The sequence below is a fragment of the Aphelocoma coerulescens genome, chromosome 2 (genome assembly GCF_041296385.1).
Source record: "Aphelocoma coerulescens isolate FSJ_1873_10779 chromosome 2, UR_Acoe_1.0, whole genome shotgun sequence".
Classification (NCBI taxonomy): domain Eukaryota; kingdom Metazoa; phylum Chordata; class Aves; order Passeriformes; family Corvidae; genus Aphelocoma; species Aphelocoma coerulescens.
Genome location: NC_091015.1, coordinates 154,080,430 through 154,100,154, shown reverse-complemented (window position 1 = coordinate 154,100,154; position 19,725 = coordinate 154,080,430). Strand labels below are relative to the sequence as shown.

The 19,725-nt window shown below is 43.0% G+C and overlaps 1 protein-coding gene across 2 annotated transcripts in view; it reads left to right on the top strand.

Annotated features, from left to right (window-relative positions):
- The window catches only part of EXT1 (exostosin glycosyltransferase 1), a 178,389-nt gene that overhangs the window by 132,037 nt on the left and 26,627 nt on the right, over window positions 1–19,725 (top strand). The gene's annotated exons all lie outside the window — the stretch shown is intronic.

Here is a 19,725-nt window from a genome sequence, read left to right as displayed (position 1 = left end):
CAATTTGGGTCAGTAACTTTCTTTGAAAGTTTGATAACAAAAATATTGTTCCACTTGGGCTGTTATTCAGGCAACAAAAATAAGTTTCCAAGGCTGTTTATTAAAAACAAGGAGCTCGTTAGAGAGCACTTGCTCCTGGGAGCAGACAGCGTTTCTGATAAGCCCAAGAGGAGCTCAGCCCAGGTACTGTTCATCAAGGCCAAAGCCCAGCACGCATTTCTGAGATCATAGTGTAGCCCAAGGAGTGGGAGGGAGGATGCACTATCACACAGCTTAAGATGGCATTAACACAGGATCTGGTGGTGATCAACATTTTTAAAGCTTCACAACCTTTGCATGTTTGGTCAGTGGTGGATGAGTCTGTAGATTATTAATAACTAAGCAGAGACATGTCTGATTGCAATTTTGAAATGGTACATTATAGCCAAGTACATAAATATGTACAGGTTATAGGACAAGAAAATTTCAAAGTGAGGTAAAGGAGGTAGTCTCCTGTTGTTATTCAAGGGTTCAAAGGTCTTCAGTGACAGGCTGAGGATGGAAGAAGGAGCAACATGAGTGACAAGGATTCTCAGGTATTTAATGAAATCAATGGATCCATTTAATGAATTTGTTCAATTTTCCCTAAGGGAATGCAGTTGCATCCATGTATATTAACAACCACATGGACTCACAAGGCAACCAACATGAACCCAGTGCTCCCCACCACTCATGGGGCTCTGCTGTGTGACAGTCAGCATGCCATCATTTGGTCATCAGGAGCTCAAACAGGCAGGGCTTCAGGTCAAAGGCTGGCAGTATTTGAGAGCATTTATGAGATTTTTGTGGTTTGTTTGCACAGTCACAAGAGCTTCATTTTCAGACCTCAGTGGCTGTAGGTAGCTCTGACCACTGCAATCAGCAAATAAGTAGCTGCACTGCATAATTCTTTGATTTGGATAGGAGCAAAAATAAATTAATTTGAAAGCTTTTTGAAGGAATAGTCGGCTATGTCGAGCCATGCAGATAGGTCCTCCTGATATAATGGGCCGCAATAGGAAATTCAAATAGTTGACCTCACTGCCAAAGCCTCCCCTTGTGCTCCTGACCCTGTACTCTGTGTTTGCTTTCTGCAGGCTTCACATGCAGCTGTGAAGCAAACGACTACAAACAGGAGTTAAAACTAGTTTCAGACTGTCACTGGTCCTCAGTCCCCTGCAACTTGTTTTCCATCTGTTCCTCTCCATATCCTTCCTTCTCCTGCAGGTGTGGGAGAGGGTTCCTTTGCTTCTCCTGAAGGGGCTGTTTCCTTGCCAGCTGACATCTGTAGGCAGCCTCCTCCAGCCTCTGGCTGTGGTCAGTACTAGTATGTGAGGAAGGCCTTACAGTCCCTAAGGGGTGATTATAAAATAGTTCTCCCAAGGTTCAGCTTCCCCCACACCTCCAGTCCAAGGTACGTCACAGACTTAATTTAAGTATCCCTCACTCATTTTATGTGAAATGTAATGTAGCCATGATAGTCATGTTATTTATTGCTCATCCTTTCACTAATCCCCCAGAAGTTCCTGGCCTAAATTTTACTTAAAGACAATTATTTCAATGTCTTAATTATAAACTATGAACTATATTAAAAAAAAATCTCATAGTGCTTTAAATCCATCTTTTTTTAATTGGGTGTTCCTATTGTACAGCTAAAACCAAATGGGAATGCCAAGTGTTTCTGCTTTGTATTTCTTGTTCTGCATTCCACATCGGACTGGCTCTGATCTCATCCTCAAACTTAAACACTTGCTTTCTTTTTGGAAAATTGTTTCTGCTCCTTCTTGTTAGCCGTACTTGGACCCCGACCAGATTCTCTTGGCGGAGCATTCGTGGCTGCCTGAGCAATCCCATTCATAACCTACCACTAAGCTCAAATGGTCCCTTCCTCTTCCTTCATCCCACTGCTTTCATATTTTTCTTGCCCTTCTGACAGTTGCTATACATCTTGCTATACATCTAGTCACCTGCAGAGTCAGTCACTGTGCAGGTTGTCCCCTCTTTCAGGTCACTGCATGCTCAAAGTAAACACTTTAAAGATGAAGTATAAGGAAGTGGGGGCAGGTAGTGTGGTTCTGCCTCCTTATGTACTTGCCTTAAATATTGCTGCTAAAAATAAGTGGAGAAAAATGTGCAAAGTGTAATTTTGAAACTGATAGTGTGCCCTGAGAGAGGGGTGTCGTTCTTTTCGGCTTTACTGGTCTTCCGACCTAATTCACCCACCCCCAGAAAAGCTGTCTGCACTTACTCCTTTTCTTTAATTAAGAAGAATGCTGCCAGCAGTCTCGATTCCTGCTGAGACCATTCCACTCAGCTGTCAAACCCCATGGGAGTTGCCATGTGCCCTGCAGCCCCCAACCCCTTTCCCAGGGGCTGAGCGCTGCCACTGATGGATTCCTGATGCTCTGGTGCCTGCAGCCATGAGCAGTGCTTGATTTTTGGAACCTGCTGAGAGCGTATAGTCCTGGTGGCATGAAAACAGGCTTGGGTGCATCTTGACAGCCCAGGGTTTGCAGTGCCGAGGGATCTGCCTGCTGTTCTAGCTCAGCCACTGATCTGCTGCATGACGGGGGAAGTCCCAGCTTTTTTGATGAATTACAGATATAGTTAGAATGCCTTTCAGTAGAGGAGCAGTCCCTTATATACACCTAGAAGAACTGTAGCTTGGTCTTACTTGACTGTGGTGCAACTGGAATGTAATGAACTATAATAAAAATACCAAGTTGCTTGTCAAGCAAAAAAACCAGCTGTTTGGTATTAATGTTTCAAGAAGTAATTTCGTGCCCAGAGTATACTGACAAAGTATTTTTGTTTGTGCTTACACTGTGTAATAAAATTCTTGGAGAGTGAATAAATAGGGAAGGGGTTTTTTTTGGTTGTTGTTGTTGGGTGGTTGTTACTGAACACAGCAGTGCATCTCCTGTGCTTTTGAGAAGGTCGAGTGGAGCTGTGACTGATGCTACACAATGGTAAATGACACAATCTCTCCAGGAGCTGGAGGAATTGAAACCAGCTGTTGGAACTTGTACCCACACAGACCCTGAGTTTGTAAGGAGAAAAAAAAAGAAAAAGTGGTTCAATGCAATGATCAAGAACAAGGCGTCAGCCTTTTCCTCTAGACTCACTTTGCAGAAGTGCTGTCAGTTAGAACTTGAGATTTCTCAGCCAAGGTGCTTCCTGCGGAGGGAGGCGGGAGGACTGTGGCTGATCAGGGACATGGATGTAATTCTCAGTAACAAATGAGCTGTGTCATTGCTTGGGTTGAGAGAAGAGTTTTAGCAGTGGTGATGGTGGATTATTTGTGTATTTAAATTCTGTTGCAAGTTAAATGGACATGAAAATCTCTCCAGATATTCATGTTTCTGCACTAGGTGTTATAGTTATGTAGCAAATATATTAACCACAGGTTTGCACCAAACATTCAAAAACAAATTAGAAATGGGGAAATACAAACACATTTTCTCATTAGGGGATATAAGTATGTGCTGACTGTAGTACAAATATAATTTTTATTCCATTTGTGTAACCTTTGGTATTTTAATGAAGTCCTGTTCCTGTGTACAGCGTATGGTTCACTGTCAGATAATTTAACACTAAGAAAATCTGTCTTGAATAAATTAGAATATATTTGCAAATTAATTGGTTAATTAGATTTTAGACATCTCTTGAGGACAGGAGAGAAACAGATGTGTGCAAAAGCCACACAGATAGTTTGGGGATGAGTGTTTCTTGTAGGGTTTTATCACTCAGTTTTGTGAAAAACAGCCTTTCACAAGTGCCAAAGATTAAAAAAACTCTCCGCTTTAAATGCAGAACATTAAACTCCAATTTCCATGGTGTTGCTGGAACACGTTTTTTCTGAGGCACAGGCAGAGCCATTTGGACCTGTTTGCTGAATGACTGCACTCAGAATATGCAAGGTACCTCTTGAGCTCCTTTTTTTTCTAAGAGTATCCGTGACGCCGCCTGGAAATCCTCTGAACTAAACACTGGCAGATCAGCAGAGAGATGCCATCTGGCATTGTGGTGGTCAGGCAACTTATAAGAAGAAGCAGGTCTAAGATGGAGCCCAGGATTTAGAAGAACAGTCACCGAAGACAGAAAACTGACAGGGCAGGTTTTTTTCTCAGCTACATCGGTGTAAATCCAGAGCAACTCCACTGAGATTCACACCAGAGTAACTGAGAGCAGAATCTGGCCAACATCATCCACTTGACCTCAGGAGAGGGCTCGGATGGAAAACAATTCGCTTACGTTTCTCTTATAAGCCTTTTGCACCTGCTTTTAGATAGGCACGAATTCAATTTTGCTCAGTTTGGGGACAGACATAGGACAATCATACAGTAACCACTGATTTATTTTTACTGATTGGTAAAAGTAGCGATTCTGCTTACCAAAATCTGCACTTGTGTATTCATTATTGACTTAGACCCCTTCAAAAACAAATTCTGAGTAAATCTTCCTTGGAAACTGAGAGAATGCAAATTTTAAGGGCTTGAGTTGGTCCAGAAGCTGAGTAGGAGAGGATTTTCAGCTTAAAACCGGTTCAGCAACTCCCTGCAATCCAGGCTGATCCTATGAGCAACAGAGGTGGGTAGCTGGTGCTACTTACATCCACTTTTCAGCTCTGCTGAAACAGTACTGCAATCTAAGCCCAAACCAGAGGACATTGATCAGTCCCTCTTGGAAGACAGCTGGTGATCACATTACTTTGTTTTTGCAGTTTTATCTCCAGGACCCCATTTTGGGTGTGTTCAGAACCATTTGGCAAAAACCTCATTGTTAAAAGCAATATTTGCAGTGTACAGTAAGACAAACAAGAGGCCATTTGCGTGCGTCATTGATCATTTTACAAAGAGTCTTCAGGCTACGCACAGAGCTCGCCTGGTGCTGGCTGTTCGGGGTCACAGTACGGACGTCAGAGGCAGAAGAACTTTTCCTGCTGCCTCTCTTAGGCACCAAGACCCTGATGCTGCTGGGAAGAACCTTCAAGTCATGTTCTTTCTTTGACCTTGGTGTGTTTTCTAAGCAGCGGACAGAGCAAAGTAAAAGCCTTGTTGCTGTCGATATGTGAAAACTACAGCCAGATTTTGCAAACTCCAGAGGCTGAAACTCCAGGGCTGAGGTTTCAGGGGACACCCACAGCTGCACTGTGGCTCTGCACAGGAGGCACCAAAGGAGGCCTCCTTTGGGCATAGGCACTGTGTGTCCTTGGCCTGGGTCTGCTGTCAGCAGCCACATGCCTACAGGAAGAGAGCACAGCTTTTAACAGCGCTGTTGTAGACTGGGATTTGCAAAAACCTGGCCATGGTGACCTCAGTGCACTAATTTATGAGAGCATCTGGGCTGGCCCCTGAGGGCAGCATGGCTGGAGTGTGCGGGTAAGAACGTCGTGCAGCTGGATTGTGCCAGCAGGCTGCTGTCCTATCCCTTGGAGACCCGGCTGCTGCTGGGTCCCAGGCAGCCTGTGGGGATGTCTCTGCTGGGCTCTTGGCCTTTCAGTCCTGGCTAACCCCAGAGCCCAGCTCTCCCTTTGCAGGCAGGGAGCTCCTGTTCCTACACAGAATCTGGCTGTCTCCTGAGCCTGCTCCCTTCTGGCCTCAGCACTTCTTTCCTCTCCTGTGCAACAGGGCTTACCAAGACAGGGTGAGACAGGTAGCCACTTTTAGTGGGATCTGGTTTGTTTTACTGGGAAAGCAGCACTACACCACCATCCATGCCTGGGATGCTGTGGAACAGTGTATCTTCCAGCCCAGCCAGAGATGCCCTTCCCTCCAGGTGCAGATCAGTTATGTTTCTGCAAATAAGAGTGTAGATGCATTAAGACCTGAGGCTAGGAGACTGCTGGTTTGCAGCTGTGGTGAGTATAAACAGCTACAGAGGATATCCATGGACATTTCCCTGCAGCATTCATCTGAATGCACAGCATGCTGGTTCCGTGGGCAAAATGAATTTGCACATTTGTCAGGAGTCTGGGGGTTGAGGAGAGACCCGAAAATTACCAGCTACGATACAATTCACAGAGTAATGGGTTAACATCATCTGCCATAACTTCTCTATGGGGCTTTTGTCAAATCTCTGATTCAAGCAGTGTTTTCTGAGGCTTTTGACATTTGTGGCAGCACTGGGACAGACAGTAAGGTCCTGTGTCACTTTAAAGGCTTAATTTTTTCCAGATTCCTCACAACACTGGAGCTAAAAGCTCACTCATGAATTTCTTGGGGAATCTGCTGAGGCAGCAATTATGTTATCCTTCAAAACTCCATGGAAAAGGTCACCACAGAACCATGCTGAACCTGTCAGGCTAAAGGAGAAGGGGCTGAGAGGCTACTCTGTGTGCTGGCTGAGAGCTGGGAGACACCTGTGGAAACCACAGCCAGCTCAAGATGCCATGGTGTGGGCAAGGCACAAACCACACATCTCCTTGCCTGGTCATGTTTCTGCCAGAGATGTATTTATCCAGCAGAGCAAGAAGGCCCAAAGCAGAGGAAGATATAAACCCAAGAAACCTGTATTTGAGAGGTGTGACTGCAGTGCTCACACCTTCCTCCTCTCTGAACACAAACTAACCTGGGGGATGATAAAACAAGCAAGGAGCTGCCTTGAAATTTATTTCTCATTCTTTCTCCATTTCTGCAAACCCCCCCACAGCAGAATATTAATTTCTGATGAGAAACTAGTTTTAAACACGACATCTCAGTGCAAAGATAATAAACACTGATGTGTTTATTATCTTTTGTGGAAGGTTTTGTGGAATAACTGGCTGCCTTACTAGACAGAGATCATAAACCATTGAAAGGTGGAGGGAGGAGAAAAGAAAATATTCCGCATAGGGAAAATGTGATTGTGTTAATGACTTTGCTAATCCCTAGGCTTCCAGTTTTATCCATTCATGCTTCCAGTATCTGCAGATGAACTCGAGAGGGCTTCAGTAATCCATTAAAACAAGATCATTTTAAAATTTCCATTTAGGCATAATAATTTACTGGTTTGGGTTTTTTCCCCTTTCTTCTCTGCTAATTTATGGATGCCTCTCTTAAGTTTGCCAAAATTATAATCAACCTTGATACTTTGTTTGGGGTGATCATCCTTGTGGAAAAGTCTTGTGGAGAGTTTTATAGGAATTAAACCAGTTGAGATCTATAGAAATATAATAATGATCTCAGTACAAAAAAAAAAAAAAGACACATTTCTAACTGTCCATCCATCAGATAAATAAATCTTGAGTAAGTTGAATGTATTGGTCTGAAGTAGAAAAATCCTGAAGCTTGTTATCAAGTGTAGGCTGTTGTTATTTAGTCTTACAGAATTTGTTGTACCTCCAGTAAAGTGATCTAAGTAGTGCCTGGGCTGCTTATCAGAAGATACCCCCAGGCATTTCGATACTAATGTAATTGGATGAAGTTTACATGATGGAATATTGGAGGTAGAGGTTTTGTGCTCAGGACTGTGAAAAAGCACCAGATACTAGTAGCTTTTACAGAAAATGGAAGGCCAGATGGATCAGGAGATTACTGTGTCTGATCTCCTGCGCAGCCCATTCTGTGTCACCCGCTTTACCCCGTGCTGCGTCCAGCAAAGCAGGATGAGTTACAGCGTGTCCTCTGGCTAAGCACTTCCTTCCGATTCCAAGAGATCACTTAATGGAGGAGCCACCATCTCTCCTGGCAGTTTGGTTCAGTGCTTAAAATTCCTTCAGTGCTGGGCATTACTACAGATTTCTATTGATATTTGTTTCACTTTTAACTTCCACCTCTTGATTCTTGTTGTGCCCTTTTCCAGCAGGTTGAAGAACTCTTGCTTTTTTTTATTTTTCTCCCTGTAGAGCCACTTATATGCTGTAATGAAGCCACTCTTCCTCCTCTCACTGATAAGCTGAACAAGCTGAGGTCTTTCAGTCTCTCTCAGAAGGGTGTTCACTACAGTCCCGTAAATAACTTCTCTGTCCCTTTTCTCTGTCTTCAGTTATCCACCATCTTTATAAAATGTGGGAATATTAGCACAGTGTGTTTTCTGGTGTCTGCCTCACTGATTCCAGGTACAAAGGGGCAATTTCTTCTCCGTGTGTACATGGTTTATGTAAGTATTCATTTGCTCTTCTGTAACAGCCTTGAGCTGCTTGTCCACAATGACCCTCTAATCCTATACAGAATTGCTCCTTTCTAAGGTAAAAAGTCTTGTTTCAGATGCCAAGCATGATATTTTGCTTTACTGCATTTTATAGCCTCTTAAACAGTATGTAAAAGATATCTTAGCTACATGAGGATGCTCCAGAACCCTGCTGCAGGTCTGCACCTTTTTAGCCTCCAATGTTGGCAGAAATTGCTGACGCATCTAATATGTGATTTGAAGCACTGCTGTAGGAAAATGCTTGTATCACAGCCCATCTGGAGTCTGAGAGGGGCAGCTGGGGGAGAAGAGCTGCTTGGAAGTTTGTAGGGAGAGCTCGAGGTCTTGTTTATACCCCTTGGGGACACAACACACAAAATCCAGACTCAGCTGGGAACTGTGCAGCCTGTTCTCCCACTAACACAGGGTGCTGCAATTACAGTTTTTAAGAGGTAGGAAGTTGAAGTTACTCTGATAGAGGAGGCTCTTTTACAGATGTCTTCACCTGCTCTGTGCTTGTCACTGGAATTTCAAAAATAATATTAAATACTTTAAAAGCAATACCAACATTAACACACCTGTATAAAAAAGCAGTCCTGTTGCATGTTGCACTGTCATTGCATGGCCTGTCTTACAGTCAACACTTTTCCCCTCCATCTGGTGGCTGTTAGCATTTGGCTGAAGAGCTGTTGTTCCTCTGACTAATCTCATCACTGCTGGCATCCTCTCGTAAGCCCTTTTGTCTGGACAGTCATGTTTTCCTTGGCAATATGCAAAGCGCACCAGATCATAGGTCTCTCTGAGCACTTGCATGCTGATGCCTTTCCCTTTCCATTTGTCCTTGCACCTTCACTGCTGGTGGAGATACTAAGCAGGTTGGGGAGCAGGGACAGAGCAAAGGGCTTTTTTTTGCCCAGCGGTGTCATTCTGGCCTTGCACACTTCCCAGTGGGGCTGGGGGAGGTGTCTGGCAGTGTTCCAGGGCTGGGGCTGGTAGAGCTGCTGCCTGGTGTAAGTGTGGTGTAGCTGTGCTTCAGCTACTGGCCACAGAGCAGAGTTGCAAACCCTGTTCTTCTATGGCTCATGTGAAGCATTTCAGTGTTTGGCAGATGACAGGAGAAGGTACCAACATATGCCTAACCTCATCTGTGCTTCTCATTGGGGTTCTGGCTACAAAACCTACCAGCTTTAGATTTCCTTGCTGAGGTATAAAATTTCTCATGGGTAAAGCTTCATTTGGAGTGAAGACACCTCTCTGCAAAAGAGGGAGTCCTTTCGAGTCTGCACAAACTAGTAAGTAATTCTGAGGCAACTGAATTTATTGGTTTCTTTAAAGAAACATAATTATTTTAAAATGACAAACTGTTCCTTTTGTTGATAAATGTTTTATATCTTTGCTGCTATGCCTGAATAGTTTGTGTAAATAATTTATTAGCTTGCAAACAGACGTAGCATGTTCAGGCAAACACTGCCCAGCGGGGCAGGAATGCTAAAAAGGTGAAACAAGATTCTGATCGGTGCTGAGCACTGGGAGCAGGAGTGGGCATCAATAAGGATGGAGAAACACCATCTGCAGCTCGTAGGCTTGGGCCCAACATAGCTCAGATGTCTGACACTGCAGTGAGGTACTGGAGGTACAGATGTGAGCAGTCAGGCAATCACCATCAACAGGTAAGTATGGGACTCTTAGGAGCACAGTGAGAGTGGTGCTCAGAGCTATGAAATGGTCTGGTTTAGGCAGTGTTTGGCATTTAACATTTTCAGACTGGTTTTCTTGCTTTGCGTGCTTGAGAAGAGCTCTCCTTTGCTGTGGTTGGTTATTCTTCTAACATTGTTCTCAAAACGGGTCTTGATTTTTGATAAAGTAATTTTGCAAAACTCCTATGTGAGGTTCTTTTATGTGTCAGGGCAGGGTCAGGCAGGAGAAGGTAGCTAAGCACATGCATCAGTGGTTTCCAGATGAAAGTCCTTTGTAAATAGTGTGGAAGTGTGTGCATGTAAGTATGCATGGATGCAAACATGCTTCTGGAGTTTCTTAGACAGCAATTTTGCCTAAAAGTCCTATATGTCACAATGGGGAATTATAGACCCATAGGAAGGTCTGGGTTGGATCTTAAAATATCATCTGGTCCAATCCCCTGCTGTGGACAGACCATCTTTCAGTAGATCAGATTGCTCAAAACCCCAACCAATCTGACCTTGAGCGCTTCCAGCAACAGAGCATCCTGAACTTCCCTGGGCAATATATTCCAGTGTCTCAGCACCCTCAAAGTAAAAAATTTCTTCCTTATATCGAACTAAACTTAGCTTCTTTCAGTTTGAAACGATTATTCCTTGCACCTTTGAAAGTGGGTAAAACTCTCTCCAGCCTTTTTATATTACTGAATGTAATACAGACACCCTGCTCTGATTCAATATCAACTGAAGACCACTGGAGTTGCCTCAACAACACTGTGAAAGGTAAAAAATGCCTAATAAAAGCTATCTGCAATTCTAAACTGATGCTCAATGGCATGCAGCTCACTCTGGCTGGGGAGGAGAGGAGAGTGGCTCCGAAGGGCACTTGGTGATGCAGAAATGAAGAGGACCTGTGCACACTAGATGCCTTTTTTGCGGAGAAAAACAAATAAGAGAGAACTTGGATTTTATTGTAGTCAGCAGAAGTGAGCAAGCACAGAGAAGCAGCAGATCTGCGGACTGACAGATTCCATTTTACCTGGCCACTCAGTGAAGCACGGTCCTGGTTCTCAAACCGCAAATGGCGTGGCCTTGATTTAGCTTTATGTTAGCAAAACTGTGAATGGGTATAGGAGGCATCACCAAAAAACATTTATCAGTGCATTTTTCCTGCTATAGCCTCTCTTCTCTCTCTTAAAAATAAAAATTATTTTAATACTGACTGTTGACTGCAATAGGGAAAAAAATTGCACTTTCCTACCCTTCCAGAGTTCACACTCCTACTCTGCTTTATTGCAGAAATTAGTCCTCATTAAGTCCAGAAGATGAGCACCTGCTGTCAGCCAGTGGAAACCAGCCTGGACTGTAAACAGTGCTGTGTTAACAGTTCACCCTAAAATTCAGAGCTACAAAACCAAAATGCATAGAATGAGGATTGTTCCCTGCTGTCCACTGTGTCCTAATCCTATTTTTGAGGTAGCTTTATCTCATTTATAGAAAGGAGAAAGAAGATACTTGGAGGTCGTGAGATGAAGGCAAGTAGAATTCATAATCAGCCAAAATACTGACATATCTAGATGTGTTGTAGTGTACTGCTCCTGGGGGCTAAGCGGCAGCTGACTCCATATGAGTAAAAAATCAGCTCTCTATTTCATTCAAAGTTGTTCCTTGGATTTGATGAACTAATTTCTCCTCCAAGCATGGTCACATTTTAGGTCAGCATGCCTAGACAACATGGGGCTCTGCCAGCAGTTCCTGTGTAAAGTCCCTCTTTGTTTTTTTGGAAACAAATCCAGTCATTCATAGAAATGAACCCCTGCATAATTAGAGCCAGCATTGCACATCATCTTTGCTTTCCATTTTTAGATGTTGCGTCTGGAGGACTATAACTTTTAAAGATGCCAACAAGCCACTTAGGAGCTCGATAGCCCTAATGGGAAAATCTGTGGAGCTGAATAGAAAATGATAAGCTTTGCAAAAACTATTCTAAATCGTTTGGTAAAGAGCTCAGCCAGACATTCAAAGCAAGAATAGAAGCTATAACCCCTTCTAATTTGATCTTCAGGGGGTTGTACTTTCTCTACTGCCATGCTGAAGCCCCAGTCCTACAGGCAGCTTAATGGAGAGAATGGTGTTCTTTGCAGTGGAGTCCTCTGGTCACTGCTGGGTCCAGTTATTGGGGTGTTGCACAAATGGGTGCAGAACACTGATTTCATCCATATTTTACCCTCTGGGGCTTGTAATCAACCTTTTTTCTTTCTAGGTTAGTTAAAACATTCAGTAAGTACAGATACTGAAGCGTGAAACTGTGGAAAACTGATCCTCTTCAGCATTTTTTAACCTCAAGTTTTTAATAAAGAGCTATTTAAAAATAATTAAGGAAGATTTGGAGGCCTTTTGTTTTTTTGACAGGTAGGTAGCTGTCATCAGCTTCAGAGCCAACAGGTGTGTTGACAGGTGAAAGATCTCACAATGAGTCTTTTATATCTCTGCATGCTGAGGCTTTCAGGTATGTCCTGTAATCTCAAAATTAGAGCGGGTAGCAGATGAACTAAAATTTGTTTCTTTGTTCAGAAAATGCAGTATAGATTTTCCTTGTTTGGATCTTTAATCCAAACTGATACTTTAATAACTGAAATTCCAGTAGTCATTTGGTTTTTTGGTTTGTTGGTTTTGGTTGTTTTTGGGGTTTTTTTTAAGTTAGACAATAAATCAATAAGAAAATTGTCTGCAGTGGGAAATTACACCAAAGATGTTCACTGCTGGACTGTCACAGCATGTGGGTTCAGTTAATGGGAGTAGATGGAGCTATTTAGGACAAGTGTTTGACACTGCTTCACTGCTAGGAAAAGGCTAAAGTCCAAACAAAGTCATTCTGTGAAGGACAGAATAGGATATCCCCAATTATAAAAATAAGCATTATAGAATTACAGAATGATTTGGGTTGGGAGGGATATTTAAAGATCATCTAGTCCAGCCTCTCTGCCATGGGCAGGGACACCTTCCACTAGACCAAGTTGCTCAGAGCCCCGTCCAGCCTGGCCTTGACCACTTCCAGAGATGGGACAATTTGTTCTAGTGCCTCATCACCCTCACAGTGGAAAAATTCTTCCTTATGTCCAATGTAAATCCAGTCACTTTTAATTTAAAAGTGTTACGCTTGTCACAACAGGATGTGGTAAAAGGTCTTTTTTCCATCTTTCATGTAAGCCCCCTTTATGTATTGAAAAGCCCCAATAAGGACTCACCAGATCCTTCTTTTCTCCAGGCTGAACAGCCCAAACCCTCAGTGTTTCAATCATAGGAGGGATGCTCCAGCCCTCTGATGATCTCTGTGGCCTCCTCTGGACCTGCTCCGACAGGTTGATGTCCGTGTGTTGGGGAGCCCAGAGCTGGACATGGTGCTCCAGGTGGGGCCTCACCAGAGCAGAGTAGAGTGGGAGAACCATCTCCATAACCTGCTGGTCACACTTCTTTTGATGCAGCCCAGGCTATTAATTCCATGTTGAAACACCAAAGCAGGCTGTCAAGAGTGGTATACTACTTTCAACTTACTCCTGCATTTTTCTATGCAGAATACTGAGGAACAAGGCTGAGTAGATGAAGCCCAAGTGCATGGCGGTTTCATCAGTGAAGTGGAAGTGCTGCTTTGTTCTCCTGCCAGCAGGCTGGGGTTCTTTATATTAAAATATTCTAAAAGGAGTTCATGATCTCCAGAAAATGGCAAGGTAGAGGTACCATAATGATGCAAAGTGCTGGTGTAATTTATTGTTAGAAGAATCCTTTTAGAAAGAGGCTGTCTGGGCCACCGGATCATCTTAACAGCTTGGTCTTATCTTTACCTTGTAAGGGTCCAGCACCTTGGTGTTCAGTAAGTGCCAGGTGGGCACATTTCAGACAAAGAGGATTCGTACATGTTTTTGTCACTTCAGAGGGCATGGCTGGGGAGGTCGGGCCCGGTAAAATTTTACCATGTGACTGTGTGTGTGCGCATGTTCCTGAGTGTGCATCTGCGCCTGCAAGCATCAGTATCTTCACTGCTTTCCCACCAACCTGGAGGGTATTGAATTTACAATGTGTGGGGCTGCATTTATATTCTTCACAAGATACAGGCAAGCACTGCATTTGCTGCTCCATGGATTTTTCTTGTTCAGGCATGATATGAGTTTCCTTGCTGCCAGCACCATGAGGTGCAGCTGTGAAACAGGCACTCTTAGGGGACTTCAAAGCCTAGGAGCCAGTGTTTGGTTTTAGAAGAAGCACTATGTGGTGCCGTTAGCAGGTTGCTGGTAACTGAGGCGTAACGCTGCCTAGAGAGGCACTTCTGCAAGGTTTGCCTCTGACATGTCACTTACAAACCCACTCTGGTACACTTGCTAAATAAGCAGTTATCTTCAAACATCAAATTATGTTGGTGAGACCACATTTGCTACTCTGTAAGACTACTTGTTCTGGGTCGTGTAGCTGCTGCTCTGGGATTGGATAGTATTTTGCAATCCAGATGTTGTGCATGCTTTGCATGCAGCATATAGATTTGCAGGACATTATGTGTAAATATTTAGACAGAAATCTTCAGAGCATTTTTATTTGTTAGAATGTGCATTGACTTTAACGGCTTGTGTACCCAAGTGTTTTTCTGCATAATATTGAACTTAACTGAATCCAACAGTGATGTCACTGAAGACTTGAAAGACACTTTCAGTTTGAAAGGTTACTGTCCATCTTAACTGTAAAATAAAGTTTCTTTAGCAGTGCATTAAAGTGAAAAGTCTACTTCCCTGTTTTTCTTTGTTAATCCAACCTTCCAAACTAAATGAAGATGCTGGCATAGAATGGAGAAAACAGTCGTACTTTGCTGTTAGTCGCTGCATGCTTGCCGAGTTTCATTTCTATAGCAAGGCCTAGTACAATCATGCAGAATTTTCAGATTGGGCTCATGCTCATACTCATACTCAGCCGTTACCTGTGTTCTGAAATCACTGTTCACACCTGCTGCTGCTGTAGTTAGACAGTAGCATCCCTTGGAGTCCAGCAGCCAGGGCGGTGTGGTGGCAGTGGCTGCGGTAATGAGCTAGACTGAAAGAAATATTCCAATGGCTGCTTTTCAGCACTTGGCAAGAAAATCCTTTTTATGTTAGTTTCAAGGTCGTCAGATATCATTATAGGCAAGTATTAAAAATTTCAAAGAAAGGAGGCAGTGTGTTTGATTTATAGAATAATTATCTAGCTTTCGCTCTAACTTGGCTTTGGCAATGGTTTTGCAAGCACTCGAAAATTAAATCCATTTTTTATGGCACTACAAGGTATTATCTCACAGCAAATGATAATTAAACACCTGTGAAATCAATTAGCCTTTTAAAGAGGGAAAAAAAAGTTTTCCAATTATGTTTTTGCACCTCCAAACTTTCTAATTCCAGAACCAGCACTTGCAGAGCGGGAGATGAACTGCCAGCCAGTAGCTAGTTAACCGGCATTCAGATCACCCCAAAGCATTGCGCGCCGTAAATCCAGAAGCAAGCAGCTCGCAGTGACGGCACCCTTCCAAGCAGGATGCGTGAGCCTTCCCAGCTCAGTCTTGGGCAGCTATCTATCTGACACACAGCCGAGCTGTCAGCTCTTCTACAGAGGCAGTTACTCACTTGGTGTTTTCAATGCCAAGGTTTACGTGACAGTTTATTTAAAAGCCAAGATACCTTAATGGAAACCAAGCAACGAGATGCTCCGTGTGACTGCATGGGGTTTCTTCTCAGGCTCTCCAGTCAGTAGTTCAGAGCCATCTGCATTAAGCACTCACACATGGAAAAATGGCCAATTGGTTAATAGCTGAAAATTAATATACTGGAGAACAGGGAAACACTTCTCTGTTTACCTTTGTGTTACAGGTATTTACTGTCTTTGTTGTAGTACTTCATCTGATACAGAAACTTTTGGAAGATGCAGTGTCTGTTCATGGGCTTGCAGATTCAGAGAGGGCGCCCTGGACATCGTTGGTTAAGTACCATTGCAATTTTTTGGCTCAAGAAGTAAAAAAACAGCTCTAGTCACATCTGACATCTAAAGCGGAATGTGCTGATAGTCCCTGCCAAAGATGAGCTCCAGCATCTTCCAAAAGATGGATTATGTGTGGCGCTGTTAAAATATGTACTGCTGGGTTAAACCCATTGCATTTGATTTGAGTTAAACCTGTTCTATTTGGCTTGGGTCCGGCTCCTGTATTTCCATCTGAATTTTAATAGCTATGACATGCAGCTGGATTTCAGCGAATGCCGCATCACCGAAGAGGGAGAAGTAAGGTCAGGATGCTGTGGTTAGCATTCCCAAGGTTCCTCTAGTTGCTGGAGAAGCCATCAGTTATTTGTGTCTCAGGTTTTCCACCTATGAAATGGGAATGGTGATGGTATCCTGTAAGAAAACATGTAGCCTACATGACAGGTGACATATAGCTAGATAAAGTATTATGATAATCATTGCATCTAGACATATCTGATGGTCTAAACAGTCTTTTTAGATTTTAGACCCCTCTTTAATCAGTGGTGATGAGGATGTGGCTTTCAAAAAAAAAATGGTTTATACTAAAATTGGTAGTGAAAATGTTTCCCAGGCTAGTTTATAATCTCTACAGTGTTGTGACATGGGGAAATGCTTAAGCTGTAGGAAGGAATGTATGGCATGGCTGATTAGTCACTGCAGAGCCTCTGCAGCCTGCTGGGGCTCTTTGGGATAATGGAGTACCAGGAATCCCAAACAGCCTTCTAATCCATGTGCTGATTGACATGGTCGGCACATCAGAAGAAAAAAGAGGGGGGATGGGGAAAGACAAACACTGTGTGTTGGAGCAAGAAGTTAAAATGGTAAGAGCATTTGGCTGAGCAGTGTTTCTCCTTTGGATAATTGCCCACATGGCATTGCAGTGTTTACACCTGTGTGATATATGGGGCCAAACATGTTTCCTCAACTATAGGTGGTGGCAGGGAGGGAATAATTCAATTAAGTTGTGAATAAATTAGAATTGATTGCAAATCGAGCTATTCTTTTATGCTGCCTAAAAAGGTATTAGCTGTGAGCAAGGTACAAGTAATAATTACTAAAAGAAGCCTGAAAGTTAATAAAACATGCCTCTAATACCTACAGAGGGATGCCAGCTTTGGATTAAATCTGTAGCTATTTTAGTTTTGAAGACCCAACTGTCATTTTTAAGGCATATGCATTTTGGATTTTAACGTTTGAATGCTGCAGCTGAGACCCAGGCCAAGCCGACCCTAAAATTGGCAGTAAAATGCTACCTCTGTGCAAGTGTGCAGAATGAAGGAATCAGGAATGTATGAGCACTAAGCATGCGCCGCTACTCCCCAGCAGTCTTCTAATGTGAAAACCTGGAGCTTTCTAGAAATAAATACCTTCTGAGCAAAGCAGAGGACTCCTCTAAAAGCTTTTCTGCAATAAATGCTAGGGAAGATAAACTGCTGGAAGGAAAGTGCCAGAAGTAGTGCAACAGCACAAGTAAGGAAGAAGTGCCCAGTCCGCCCCTGCTCAGTGCTCTGCAGTGCTGGTCTTTGCTCTGATTCTCTGGAGCCTGAAAAACCTCCACAGCTGAGTAAAAATAAGAGTGTCTCAACAGGCAGGTAATGGAGAGCTGTCCACACATGCTGGCAGCTCTGAGTTTGCAGAAACCACAGCAATGCAAGCTGGAAAACCATAACAAAAGTCCCTGCCATCTTCAGATCTTACCAGCTAATGGAAATAAGTAGTTCTGGAAACAGATCTAACCCCCATTGCTGGGAAGAAGAAGAAGAAGAGGAAACTCTGGAAGAACCTCTTCTAAATACTTGACTATTTTCTCTATAGCTTAAGACGCCTCCTCCAGTTGCAGGTGGGGGTTCTCATACTTCATTGTCTCCCTGAGGTTTTGCTGAGATTAGTCAGTGGAGATAGTAGGGAAATAAAGCCCGTTGTTGATCCGATACTGATGTTTGCATTAGATGTCAGATCGGTACTTAATGTGCAACATCAGTAGCTCTAGCTGAGAGGGTGCTCCTGGAAGTCTGTGCCAGCTCCAATTTCTCTCCTGGGCAAGTGAAGTGAAGTGAAGTCCAGCAAATACTTAACTCAGGTACCTACCTTTAATCATAGAGATTATCTCACTCACTTCACTGAAAGTATTTTAAGTCTGAGTTAAGGGAAGTGCAGAGATGCTTTCAGGTGTAATGCTGTGTGCTTTCTATGTGGAAAAAAATGCCAGTCGTACATAAATGATTTTCGGTCCCTGACAAAATGCTGGCAAAACTCAAACCTGCTGCTGTGTGCATGGTTCTGTCTGGGCTGAATGGGAAGGAGTCTGAAACTGAAAGTTGCCCTGAGCCTTCTGTCCTTGCCATGGCCTGTGTGCTGAGTTTCATTTACCAAGTGACGTTTCTATGGCCAAGGTCTCCTCCAAATGCTGCCTGGCAGTCTGAAAAAAAATGAAACGGTCTCTGCCGCAGACTTGACTCTGAAATACTGTTCGGTATGTGTAAATTATTTCCTCCACAAGCGATGTTTCAAATTACAAAGCTATGCTTGCAGCCTGAAGAAATGTTTGTGTATTTGGGGCTGGTTACATGTGGTGCACAAAAAGTTTTTCCAAATTTGTATTTAAACATACTGGGCCGTCTTCGATTTTCCAGCTAAGGCAGGGTGCTCCCATTGCTTGAGGTGCTACCCATGAACTCATAGGAGTAAAAGCAGAACCTTATGTTTGCAGATTTCAAATAGAGGCTTGATCCTGGAGTGGTCTCTGAGGGGTTTAAACTGGACATGGGTCCCTTATCACTGTGCTCAAAGATCCCATTGAGTCACCTTAAAGAATTTTGGTTGAAATTGCAGGGAAATTTATCCAATAGAATCTCTGGTGCGGTTCGTTCACTGCAGCAGCTCTTGATAGATATTACTTTGGATCTGCTCCTTCTGTATTTGTGGGTCCTCCCTGAAAGAAGTAGAAATTTTGTGCCCATACAGGAAGGTTAGGATGGGGCTTTCTGTGTACATATGATTGTAGATAAATTGCTTGATGACCATGAACTGTGCTATTACAGAGCTCAGCAATAAATCACATGGAAAATGGTCAACAAAATCCTTTTCCTTTTTTTTTCCCCTTTGTAAATCTATCCTAATAGCAGCAAGTTAGATATGAAAGAAAAGTTGCCCAGTATAGGATGTCACTGGGATATGAAAGACTCACTTGCAGTGGCCTTGCTCTCTGCTTTCCTTTGTGTTCTGGTTTTGCCATCAATGTTTTGTGGATAGTGTTGTATTCTGGGGTATTAACAGGATTTTACATTTTTAGCTAGCTAACGATGGGGAACTTCTGACTGGTGTATTCTAGCCCTATGGGGTATTCTATTTTTGGTATTTATTAACATTTTCTGTCCTACAATACACAGTAAAAACAATGCACCTCAGACCTCTCAACATGTAAAAAAGGAGTGCTTAAAAATGGCAACTTCTTTTGGTTTTTGGGGGTTTCTTTTGATATACCAGTTTCCTCATATTTTCCCCTGTGTGCTGTGTCAGTGCTAACTGGTGAGCTGGGACATGGCTGCCAATCTCTATCCCACACAGAGAAAAATAAATTGCTGCCACTCAGATGGAATATGTATATATGTATTTTAGCCAAAGTTGAGATAGGATTCAAAAGAAAAAAGGGACTTTGAAGTCTGTTTTGTAGTTTTAATTAATGCAATGAGGGGTTTTATTTTACTCTCAGTGGAGATAATCTTAATCCATTCACAGTGACCTTTTCTTGTGCAAATTAGCTATACACGGTTGTTTAAGCAAATGGGCCTTTGCAAGATGTCTCTTCCTAAAGACAGAGCTTATAATTGAAAATTGGCTTACTCCCATCTGTCTGGCCTGTGTGAGAATACAAACATAGATCCTGACTTCT